The sequence below is a fragment of the Littorina saxatilis genome, unplaced genomic scaffold, assembly GCF_037325665.1.
Source record: "Littorina saxatilis isolate snail1 unplaced genomic scaffold, US_GU_Lsax_2.0 scaffold_1239, whole genome shotgun sequence".
Taxonomy (NCBI): Eukaryota; Metazoa; Mollusca; class Gastropoda; order Littorinimorpha; family Littorinidae; genus Littorina; species Littorina saxatilis.
The window spans coordinates 3,835-14,144 of NW_027129630.1; the positions used below are offsets into that span (position 1 = coordinate 3,835).

Sequence of the window (10,310 nt, forward strand, 5' to 3'; positions counted from 1 at the left end):
AGGAATCGAGGGGTTGTAGCTGGGGACCAAACACTGAGAAGACCATGTAGAACAGAATGAAAGATGCAATGCTCGTTTAACAATACATGTAACACAGAAGTGACTATTGGCCAAGATAATGTGGCAGTTCTAAATCGGTTCAGAAAATATGACAGGGTGCATGCATAGGCACATATATATAAAGACATATTTTGCCATAAGGGAACAAACAAGCCAACAAACAAACAAACAAGCATCAGCCCCACATCTGAACTTTTCTGTTTTCACACACACAGAAAACTATTAAAAAAACACACACGTTTAAATGAATTTGTTGTGGCTTTTATAACTTATCCGGCGAAAGTTCGATGTCAAACCCACACACACGTTCAATACCGCGGTTCCAGACCCTGCCTGTGACAGGAACAGTTGCAGGCTACACCGCGCTCCACGGGGCCACAGCCTGCCCTCGACACCGCCAAGCTAGGCTGTTCCGCCAATAACTGTTACTCCCTGGCACTTGTCAGAATCACCTTGTCGCATCTGCTGCAAGCTGCTCCCTGGGCGGGGAGGTGGACGTGACAGCCAGCTTTTGTGTCTCTGTCAGCCCAGTGTTACCCGGTGTAGGGCCAACTTTTGTTCCCTATATTGCTCTGTTTTTGACTGGGTCTAAAAAGAAACAAAAACTATGAAGGCTTTTGGGAAAATCGGGTAAATTAAAATCGGGACAAGAAATTCAGTAAATCGACACCACCTTACTACGACATTACACATACACGCACGCATGCACGCACGCACGCACGCACGCACGCACGCACGCACGCACGCACGCACACACGCTCGCGCGCACGCTTGAACACACGCACGCATGCACGCACACACGCATGCGCACACTGCACGCACGCACGCACGCACGCACGCACGCATACACACACACACACACACATACACACACACACAACACTCACTCACTCACACACACACACACACACACACACACACACACACACCACACACACACACACACACACACACGCTGTGCAAATAATAGAAACAAACAAAAACTAACCAGCGCTTTAAAAAATAATCATATTCTACTTAAAAAACAATAAGTAAATAAAATTGCACAGTGAATCTATATTTGTCCTGTTTCTATTCGTGTATCACGCACACACTAACAGAGCGCAACACACTGTGCAAATCATAAAAACAATCCGGCAACTTGAAATCCATTCCACTTTCAAAATAATTAAGAAAATAAAGAAAAAAGGGCAGCGGCTCCATATTTGTTCTGTTTCTGCTCGTGCATCACGTAACGCCGTCACAGCGTCAGTGACTGACAGACAGCGCGTGCACAGCCGACCGCACCGGCAGTTACACCAGGGGAAGCTCTTTGGTTCGCTAAAGTATCTTTGCTCTGAACACTTGTTGCAGCAGCAGTACGGACGTTAAGTCACTCGTTGTAAACGTTAACATTAAACGTAACCGTAAGCCACATCTGCCACTGGTCAATACAGCGCGGGCGAGGAGACATCACTGTCAAGTAAGCTTACTGAATGCAAGTATAGCTTCACGGCATGTGGTAATGGTCTCGCGGCTGAAAGGCCCGGTTGCGCAACTTACGCTGCCGTACGGTACTATCTTCCTAACGGAGTCAGGCTTAACGCCCCTACCTTTTAACACCAACAGCAGCGGCAGCGGCTGTGTGATGTTTGCGTCTCCTTCATCATTCTTCCAGCCATCCAGTCTGGCGCCACAACTTCTGGTGAACACCTGGTCGGCTCATCAGACTCAGTCTGCTCAAATACTTCACGCCCGTCTCTGCTCACTGCCTGCCTAGCCCGGCTGCTTCGGCAAAACACAATACCATATGATCCGCAGATAGAGGTGTTGTTTTTATGTGGGGGGGGGGGGGGGGTGTTGCGGTGGAGGTGGGGGTAGGAGGGTGGGTGTTGGCGAGATAGAGAGAGGGTGGAAGGGGGGGTGGTAGAAAGAAAGAGAGACACAGAGAGAGACAGAGAGAGACAGAGAGAGAGAGCCAGAGAGAGAGACAGAGATAGAGTTAGAGAGAGAGAGAGACAGAGAGAGACAGAGACAGAGAGAGAGAGAGAGAGAGAGAGAGAGAGAGAGAGAGAGAGAGAGAGAGAGAGAGAGAGAGAGAGAGGAAGGAGAGAGAAAGAGAGAGGGAAACATGAACACTTTATTTCGAAGGGATACAGATTGAAGAGTTTGGCCTAATCTTCCAACCCGTCCTTTTTAAAAAAGAGAGAGAGAGAGAGAGAGAGAGAGAGAGAGAGAGAGAGAGAGAGAGAGAGAGAGAGACGAGGAGAGAGAGAGTGAGAGAGAGAGAGAGTTAGTTCAAAACACTGACTTACAGTTGACAGATGGTTGGAGACGAGTTGTCTGCGCTTTTTTGCACGCTCTCTGGTAAAAAGGTGGGAACGCAGCTAGGCATTTCCTCTTCCTGTATCCAGATTTACTCTCGCAAGTACCCAACATAAGGCACTGAAACATAACTCTCGGGTAAAACTCCTATGCATTAAAATATAAATCAGTCCAAGCAAAAACTTTGATAGAGTCCTGACAAGATGCTTCAGAATGTTCTTTTGATGTGTCTTCAGTGCTACACTGACGAACCACACAAATGCATCCGGCAAAACCGGAACAAGTTTATTATTAATTAGAGTAGGAGATAAAGTATTTCTGACGAATAGGCAATCATATGATACTGGAGAAAAGAAAGGATGAGCATACTGTTTAAACAATATTGATAGAGAAGCAGAGAAGATTGTAGGGTAAGTATTACATCTTTGGCATGTCCAGCTTTACGCACAGCAAAGATGTTAAACAGCAGTGCTGTGAAAAGAAGCATGTTTATTTGAAGATCTGCCTTTGTTCTGCTCAAAAATTGGATTATTGGATTTGTGAAATATTTGGGTATGACGTCACAGATCCTTGACCACACGTACCTTTAAAAAGGGCGGTTTTTGACGGCTTGTTTCCCTTTGAGCCGTCAAAACGGCGACTAAAACTGAACGATAGCTTTTTTTTACACCAGTGATATTCTTTGGAGTCTTAAACAAAAATGGAATACCAATTTCGTTTAAAACTGCTGCGCAGTCAGGCTGATATAACCTGAAAAAGAGAGCGACCGCAAGTATGGGAAACAGGAAGAAATATATATGTGTGTGTGTGTGCGTGTGTGTGTGTGTGTGTGTGTGTGTGTATGTGCGTGCGTGCATGCGTGCGTTTGTGCGTTTGTGCGCTTGTGCGTGTGTGTGTGTGTGAGAGAGAGAGCTAGAGAGATAGAGAGAGAGAGAGAGAGAGAGAGAGAGAGAGAGAGAAAGAGAGAGACTGAGAAGAGAGAGAGAGAGTGTGCATGCGTGCGTGTTTGTGTGCGGGCACTGCGTGCGTGTTTGTGTGCGCGCACGCGCGTTCGTGTGTGTTTGCTCCCGTGCTCTCTGTCACTTTATTCTGCTGTAATTATCAAGCTCTTTGATCAAAAGCTCAGGGGGTTAATTTAGTTCGCGCAATGTCGCAGAACAAAAAGGCAATCAAGACGAATTTTATCCCATTTTCTCTCCATTCCATCAGTGCAAATCTTATTATCACGGCGGATTCACGAATCATTGCACGGTTGCTGACGTGAACTCTCTGATGCGTAGTGATTTCAGAGTGACGTAAAACATGTGCATGCATTATCACCCTCCACCCTCCATCCTGGACCTTATCAGTTTATCGCCCTTTTCAAGTGAGAGGCAAACAGAAGAGGCAACAATTCCCACTCCAAGTCGTCGCAGTCTAACCCACCTAGCACCTGTTCTCCTTATTCTTGTTCAAGTTTTACCTGATGCTATCTTACGAGTCGATGTTGATGGTTTTATTCTGTACTGTTTTGTGTTTATGTGTTTGTTTGTTGATTCTGGATTTCTCCCCTATTGACTGCATGGTTTTCATTTAATTTAGGTTTTTGTTTATACTGTATTCTGTTTTATTTGGTGCGTTTGTTTAATGTTTAATGTTTCATTTTATGTTTTATCTTATTTTCTTTTTCTATTTTGTTTATAGTTTAAAGAATGTTTGATCAAATTCGATATCTATACCTCGATCCTAGACGGGGCTTAAATCTGCTCATTCTGCTGTTGTTGCTGCGAATGGTATGGGCAGAATATACCTGCCCCTTACCAGTGCGAAACAATTAGGTCACACCGAAATGTCATTGACCCCCCCCCCCCCCCCCCCATTTAATACGAGTATTTCCTAGCTTCGCTTTTTATACTTTGCTCTTGATTGTCTCCTGAAAACCCAATTAATTGTATAAAGTTTAAGTAGCTATAGATAGAGCCATCTGAGAACAGTGGTCCAGATGATTTCTACTTCTTGTCAATGTATGCCATTACATGCGTATCTTACTACAGCCACACATTTCTTAGATTTGACTTTTTTGTGTGGTCGGATTCGGACTACTATGAATAAGATGTGCAAGGACATTTCGCGTCTACCTGTCAGGCTAAACTAATTCAGGACAAAGATAACAATACAAAAGAACTCACCAGATACATGGACAATCAAACATAAGAACATTAACCGGTTGAGACACAAGATCTTCGTCAGCAAATAAAAGGACAAATGACGAATGTAACCGAGTGCCGAAACACTACGATCACCTCGGGAGGCGAAGTGCAATCAAACAGGATTGAAAATGTTAGAGCCAATTTCTTAGCCCTATACAAACTGTTATGCAAACCCGAAGGTTTCCATGAACATACAGACAATCGGAAACCACCAGACCCCGTCACAAACAGAATTCCACAATCCAGAGGTGTTGACTTTAAAGGCCAACAACTCGGGTGCAGAGTCTGCTGTGAAAGGAGCGGTAGCCTCCCCTGTCACACGAAGAAAGAAAGAAGAAACTGAGCAAAGAAGAGGAAAGACAGTATATGCCACACCTATACAACGTTCAGCACACACACACAAAACACAATCTAAGGACCAGATTTGTTTTTACAAAGACTCTGTTCCTCAGATATTGTTTTTGTTTTTGTTGAACGTTATGTAAATCAATGTCCATCAGTGAAAGCATATCAATACACCGACAAAGCAAGTGAGTTTAAGCCCTTAATAAGAATTCGAAACAGATAGACTGTTCACGACCATTCAATAAACGTTTCATAAATCAATCTTGTGTTGTTTTTTTGCTTCAGTTTTCTTCAACTCAATAGATGATGTTCGGAAATAACTAGTTTTTTTGTATGGGATGTGCATGAACGAGTGAATACTCTTGCTTTTATGGAGGCAAACGTTCCCACGTGACATTAGAGGCGAGTCCCTAGCGAGGCGTGTGTCTCAAACACGTGGACAAGGAGCACGTGTGCAAAGTTTGCCTCAAGAGAGCAATAGTATTCGCTTTCTTTTGAGCGAAGGGGTAAACAGATTGGGGCGATGGGGTTAAAACTTAGTGGGGCGAAATGCCCGAATTCTTGGGGCGAAGTAGGTGTGAACCTGTACAACCCATACAAGCCCGACAGAGTTATTTCCGGAAGTCGTCTGTTCCGTCTAGCGGACGAAGCTCAGACTCTGACTGTCCACAACAGCGTGTCAGTCATCCTGACCTCAGATCAAAATGAGTTCGGCTCATTCTATCCCTGACAGGATGCCTTGGTTTTCCTTGTCTGGCGAGGAAATCGATTTTTTACATATTTAGATCTTTTCGTAATGTGTTATGGATATAAGCAGATTCGCGATCGTCGATAATGATTTTTCATGGTGTTGTGTAATTTTTAAATTACAAAGGAATTGATATGTAAGACAGTTTCAAGCGAGCTATTTTTCGCGGATGTATTTACTGTGCAAACAACTCTAAATATGGCAAAAGTGTCACGTGATAATCAACCGTTTGGTTTCGGCGCTCGCTGGAGCAGACGATTTTTTCTGACAGTGATGCAACCATATATTACAGTCTCCTTCCGGCAGCAGTCCCAAAATGTCGACTTGTTTTGACCTTAGAACGATGTATTTATCATAACTGTGAAGAACAGAACGGAGATCACTGTCGAAGTCGGCCAATCTGCAATCATTTTCGTCTCGCGAACACTGCTCGCGAACAACATATGGGAGATAACTCTGTATTCTTGTTTTGATAGATTCGCGTAGGACTTTAGCGTCCGGTCAGAGAGATAACTGGCGATAGCCGTGGAGCAATGATGATCAGAATGCGTGTCAGTATCAAACTGAGAATTAGACGACGTTCGGAAATAACTCTGTCAAACTTGTATAATATGGGTTGTCGGAAAGAGCCGCTTTCACTTGTTTCCATGGAAACATGAGGCAAGCCTGAAATGTCACGTGTGGCTTGTCTCAGTGTTTCTATTGAAAAGGAAGGAAAAACAAGGGAAAACAACTCTCCCGCAACCCATAATAACCCGACAGAGTTAGTCCCGGGATGTGTCTTTTTGCAGACAGGGAACCTCATACTGATGTGGTCCAGCTTCTTGCAGTCCACCTCATCTCACACATCATTCTACCATAGTTAAAACTCAACCTTCCATTGCGTGAGTTCCGATGCTTACGTAATCTTTTCGCTGTACTTCCAGTAACAAACAGTCATGTTTAATTCATCCCGCCCACCCAACGGGCCCTCATCATGGGCGCTTAGCGTTCCGCGGAAGCTCAGAGGATGGCTAGATCCTATTCAGCCTGATCCTTCTCCTCTGCACATTCTCAATGGGACCTCGGAGACCCATTCGGGCCGTGGCAGGGTGGAGGCTTTTTGCCACACTTCGCGTACACAAGTGCAGATAGTCGTAAAAGGTTGTCTCCCTTGGGTTGCGGCCCTTTGCGTGTTCACGCTGTCAATGAGTGGGAAGGGAGTTAACCCCCACTACTGCTGAGGCCGAGGGAAATCACCCTTGTGATTTGAAGGGCAAGTAATTTGTCCTCTTTGCCGGGCAATATAGATCCTTTGTGTGCGCGTGATCGATGATATTTTGGAGTGTGTGTGAGAGATTCTTCCCACAACAATTTCTCTGTCTCGTGAGATCTTTCTCTTTCTCTCGCTCGCTCTCTCTTTCTTTCTATATATCTCTGTCTCTGTCTCTGTCTTTGTCTCTCTCTGCCTCTGTCTGTCTCTGTCTGTCTCTCTCTCTCTCACTTTATCTCCTTCTTGTTCTACCCCCCCCCCCCAAGTGCGTGTGTGTGTATGTGTGTGTGTGTGTGTGTGTGTGTGTGTGTGTGTGTATGTATGTGTGTGTGTGTGTGTGTGTGTGTGTGTGTGTGTGAAATGTACAACAGCGAAAGAACATAATGTAACTATAAACACATTTTGCAGCCATGAAATGTCAGACTGCGAACACGGTAAAACTATGTCCTGAAAACCATTGAGTGTGTTTGCTGTTTGGGTACGGGTGTGTTCCATGCTTCGATTTCCCCTATTCCCACACATACAATTTGCAACCCCAGGACAGTCCAGCCATTATTGACAAAATCCCCAAACACAATGCCAAAAAAGTTGTTATTGGCCAGTCACATCGTTCTGCTGTATAGCTGTTCCGTGTGGTATCCGCACATCGCACACACCGGCGTGCACTCACTAGCACCGCTGGATGTAGACTCGCGACCCCCTTAATGTTGCCACGCCGCTCTGCACGTGCACGCAGGTGCGCGAGCCGTCAGACAGTGCGGTGTGTAAACAGGGGGAGATGCGGCCAACAGGTGAGGGCTGATCCTCCGTCTTGTCAGCTTGCGATCCTCCTGATGAGTTCAACTCTCGCTTCCACTATCTATATCTGCTGATGCTCATCAAGGTGAAGGGATAAGTGGGGTGGGGTGGGGGTATAGGGAGGTGGGGGGGGGGGGATGGGGTAGGGGGATTTGGAGAGTAGGGGGGAGGAGTGGAGAGGTTTTTGTTTTGGTGTGTACATCCTCGTCAAGTTTTGAATAAATGTTTTTAACATAGAGGGGGGAATCGAGACGAGCTGGTCGTGGTGTATGTGTGTGTGTCTGTGTGTGAAGAGCGATTCAGAGTAAACTACTAAACCGATCTTTATGAAATTTTTCATGAGAGTTCCTGGGTATGATATCCCCAGTCGTTTTTTTTCATTTTTTCGATACATGTCTTTGATGACGTCATATCCGGCTTTTTGTAAAAGTTGAGGCGGCACTGTCACACCCTCATTTTTCAATAAAATTGATTGAAATTTTGGCCAAGCAATCTTCGACGAAGGCCGGACTTTGGTATTGCATTTCAGCTTGGAGGCTTAAAAATTAATTAATGACTTTGGTCATTAAAAATCAGAAAATTGTAATTAAAATTATTTTTTTATAAAACGATCCAAAATTACGTTTATCGTATTCTTTATCATTTTCTGATTCCAAAAACATATAAATATGTTATATTTGGATTAAAAACAACCTCTGAAAATTAAAAATATAAAAATTATGATTAAAATTACATTTCCGAAATCGATTTAAAAACAATTTCATCTTATTCCTTGTCCGTTCCTGATTCCAAAAACATATAGATAATATATTTTTGGATTAAAAAGACGTTCAGAGAGTTAAAAAGAATAGAGATATAGAAAAGCGTGCTATCCTCCTCAACGCAACCGCTACCGCGCTTTTCTGGATTGTTAATTTCACTGCCTTTGCCACGAGCGGTGGACAGACGATGCTACGAGTGTACGGTCTTGCGGAAAAAATGCAATGCGTTCAGTTTTATTCTGTGAGTTCGACCAAATACAAGATCTTTGGTTCGACTGAGCTTGACTAAATGTTGTATTTTCGCCTTACGCGACTTGTTTACATATTTAGTCAAGGTTTGACTAAAAGTTTTAACATAGAGGGGGAATCGAGACGAGGGTCGTGGTGTATGTGTGTGTGTGTGTGTAGAGCGATTCAGAGTAAACTACACTTCGCTCGCAGTTCAATATTTAAAAAAAAAACTCGTGTAAATCTGGTACGACACAGCAAGCCATGTAGTATTCTCTATATACGTGTTTTTACAGCGTGATTCGTCGAAGAGTTGACCATAAGATAATCGAATCTCAGTTTTGCTGTCATAAAAAAAGGAACTTATTCGTATCACTTATTCTTGTGGGGTTTCTTTAATTTCCGCAGAAATTAATAGTCTACGCGTCGTAGCAGTAGAATATCTCTGATTTCAGTGAGTAGGAGTGAGGAGTAGGTGTACTGATCACATTCAAGGGAGCTAAAATGAGGATTTGGTAATGGACAGGGTACGAGTTGCTTCTTTATTCGCGCATACTGAATTTTATTGTAATTTTTTTTATTGTGATTTATTTTCCAATTCATGTAACCCTAGGTTTTAAAACAAAAAATATTGACTTGACTTGACTTGACTTGAATCGAGTTTAATTGATAGTATGGAATAAAGCTTGATCATCATATCTCTCTCTCTCTCTCTCTCTCTCTCTCTCTCTCTCTCTCTCTCTCTCTCTCTCTCTCTCTCTCTCTCTCTCTCTCTCTCTCTCTCTCTCTCTCTGTCTTTATGTGTTTATGTGTTGTATAAAGGACAGGTTGGAAGAATAGGCTTTGCCTAAAACCTTCATCCTTTTGTAATAAAGTTCTGAGTCTGAGTCTGAGTCTGAGTCTGAGTCTCTCTCTCTCTCTCTCTCTCTCTCTCTCTCTCTCTCTCTCTCTCTCTCTCTCGCTCTCTCTCTCTCTCTCCCTCTCTCTCCCTCTCTCTCTCTCTCTCTCTCTCTCTCTCTCTCTCTCTCTCTCTCTCTCTCTCTCTCTCTCTCTCTCTCTCTCTTTCTCTCAAGGACAGATTGTAAGAAAAGGCGTAGCCTTAAATCTTAATCCTTGTTAAATAAAGTTCAATTCAATTCAATTCTCTCTCTCTCTTTCTCTCTCTCTCTCTTTCTCTCACTCTCTCTCTCTCTCTCTCTCTCTCTCTCTTCACTCACTGCCTCTGTCTCTGTCTCTCTCCCTCCTCCTTCCTCCCCCATTCTCTCCTCTCTCCCCACAACAACCCCCTCCACACATCACCACTCAAAGAAGCAACAACAACAACAGCCTCCACATCAGCAGAGAAGCAGAAGCACACACAGCCGAAGAATGCAGCGCCAGAGCCCCAAAACAGATCCCTTCCAGACGCGCTTGGCACCGACGAGCAGTGCTGCACGTGTTTAGGTGTGGGTTTCCACGCGGTGGCCTCAATTCTCGACGAACACGCGCAACTTGGATTCTGCCTGGCGCCGCTCTGTCGCGAGCCCGTCTGGAAGAACGCTCGGTGTGACCCCCGCGCCAACCTAAACTCAACCCGCATGCGTTTGTCATGCTTCCCTAATGGTTAAATACTATACAAGTAATTG

The 10,310-nt window shown here is 44.2% G+C and overlaps 1 long non-coding RNA gene across 1 annotated transcript; it reads right to left on the reverse strand.

Moving 5' to 3' along the window:
- Positions 1–320: 320 nt before the first annotated feature.
- Positions 321–2,480, reverse strand: LOC138957865 (uncharacterized). The gene is made up of 3 exons (XR_011453208.1): positions 2,355–2,480; positions 1,653–1,824; positions 321–648 (listed from the first exon to the last, which is right to left on the reverse strand). It is a non-coding gene; the product is annotated as an uncharacterized lncRNA (long non-coding RNA).
- Between the last annotated feature and the right edge of the window lie 7,830 nt (positions 2,481–10,310).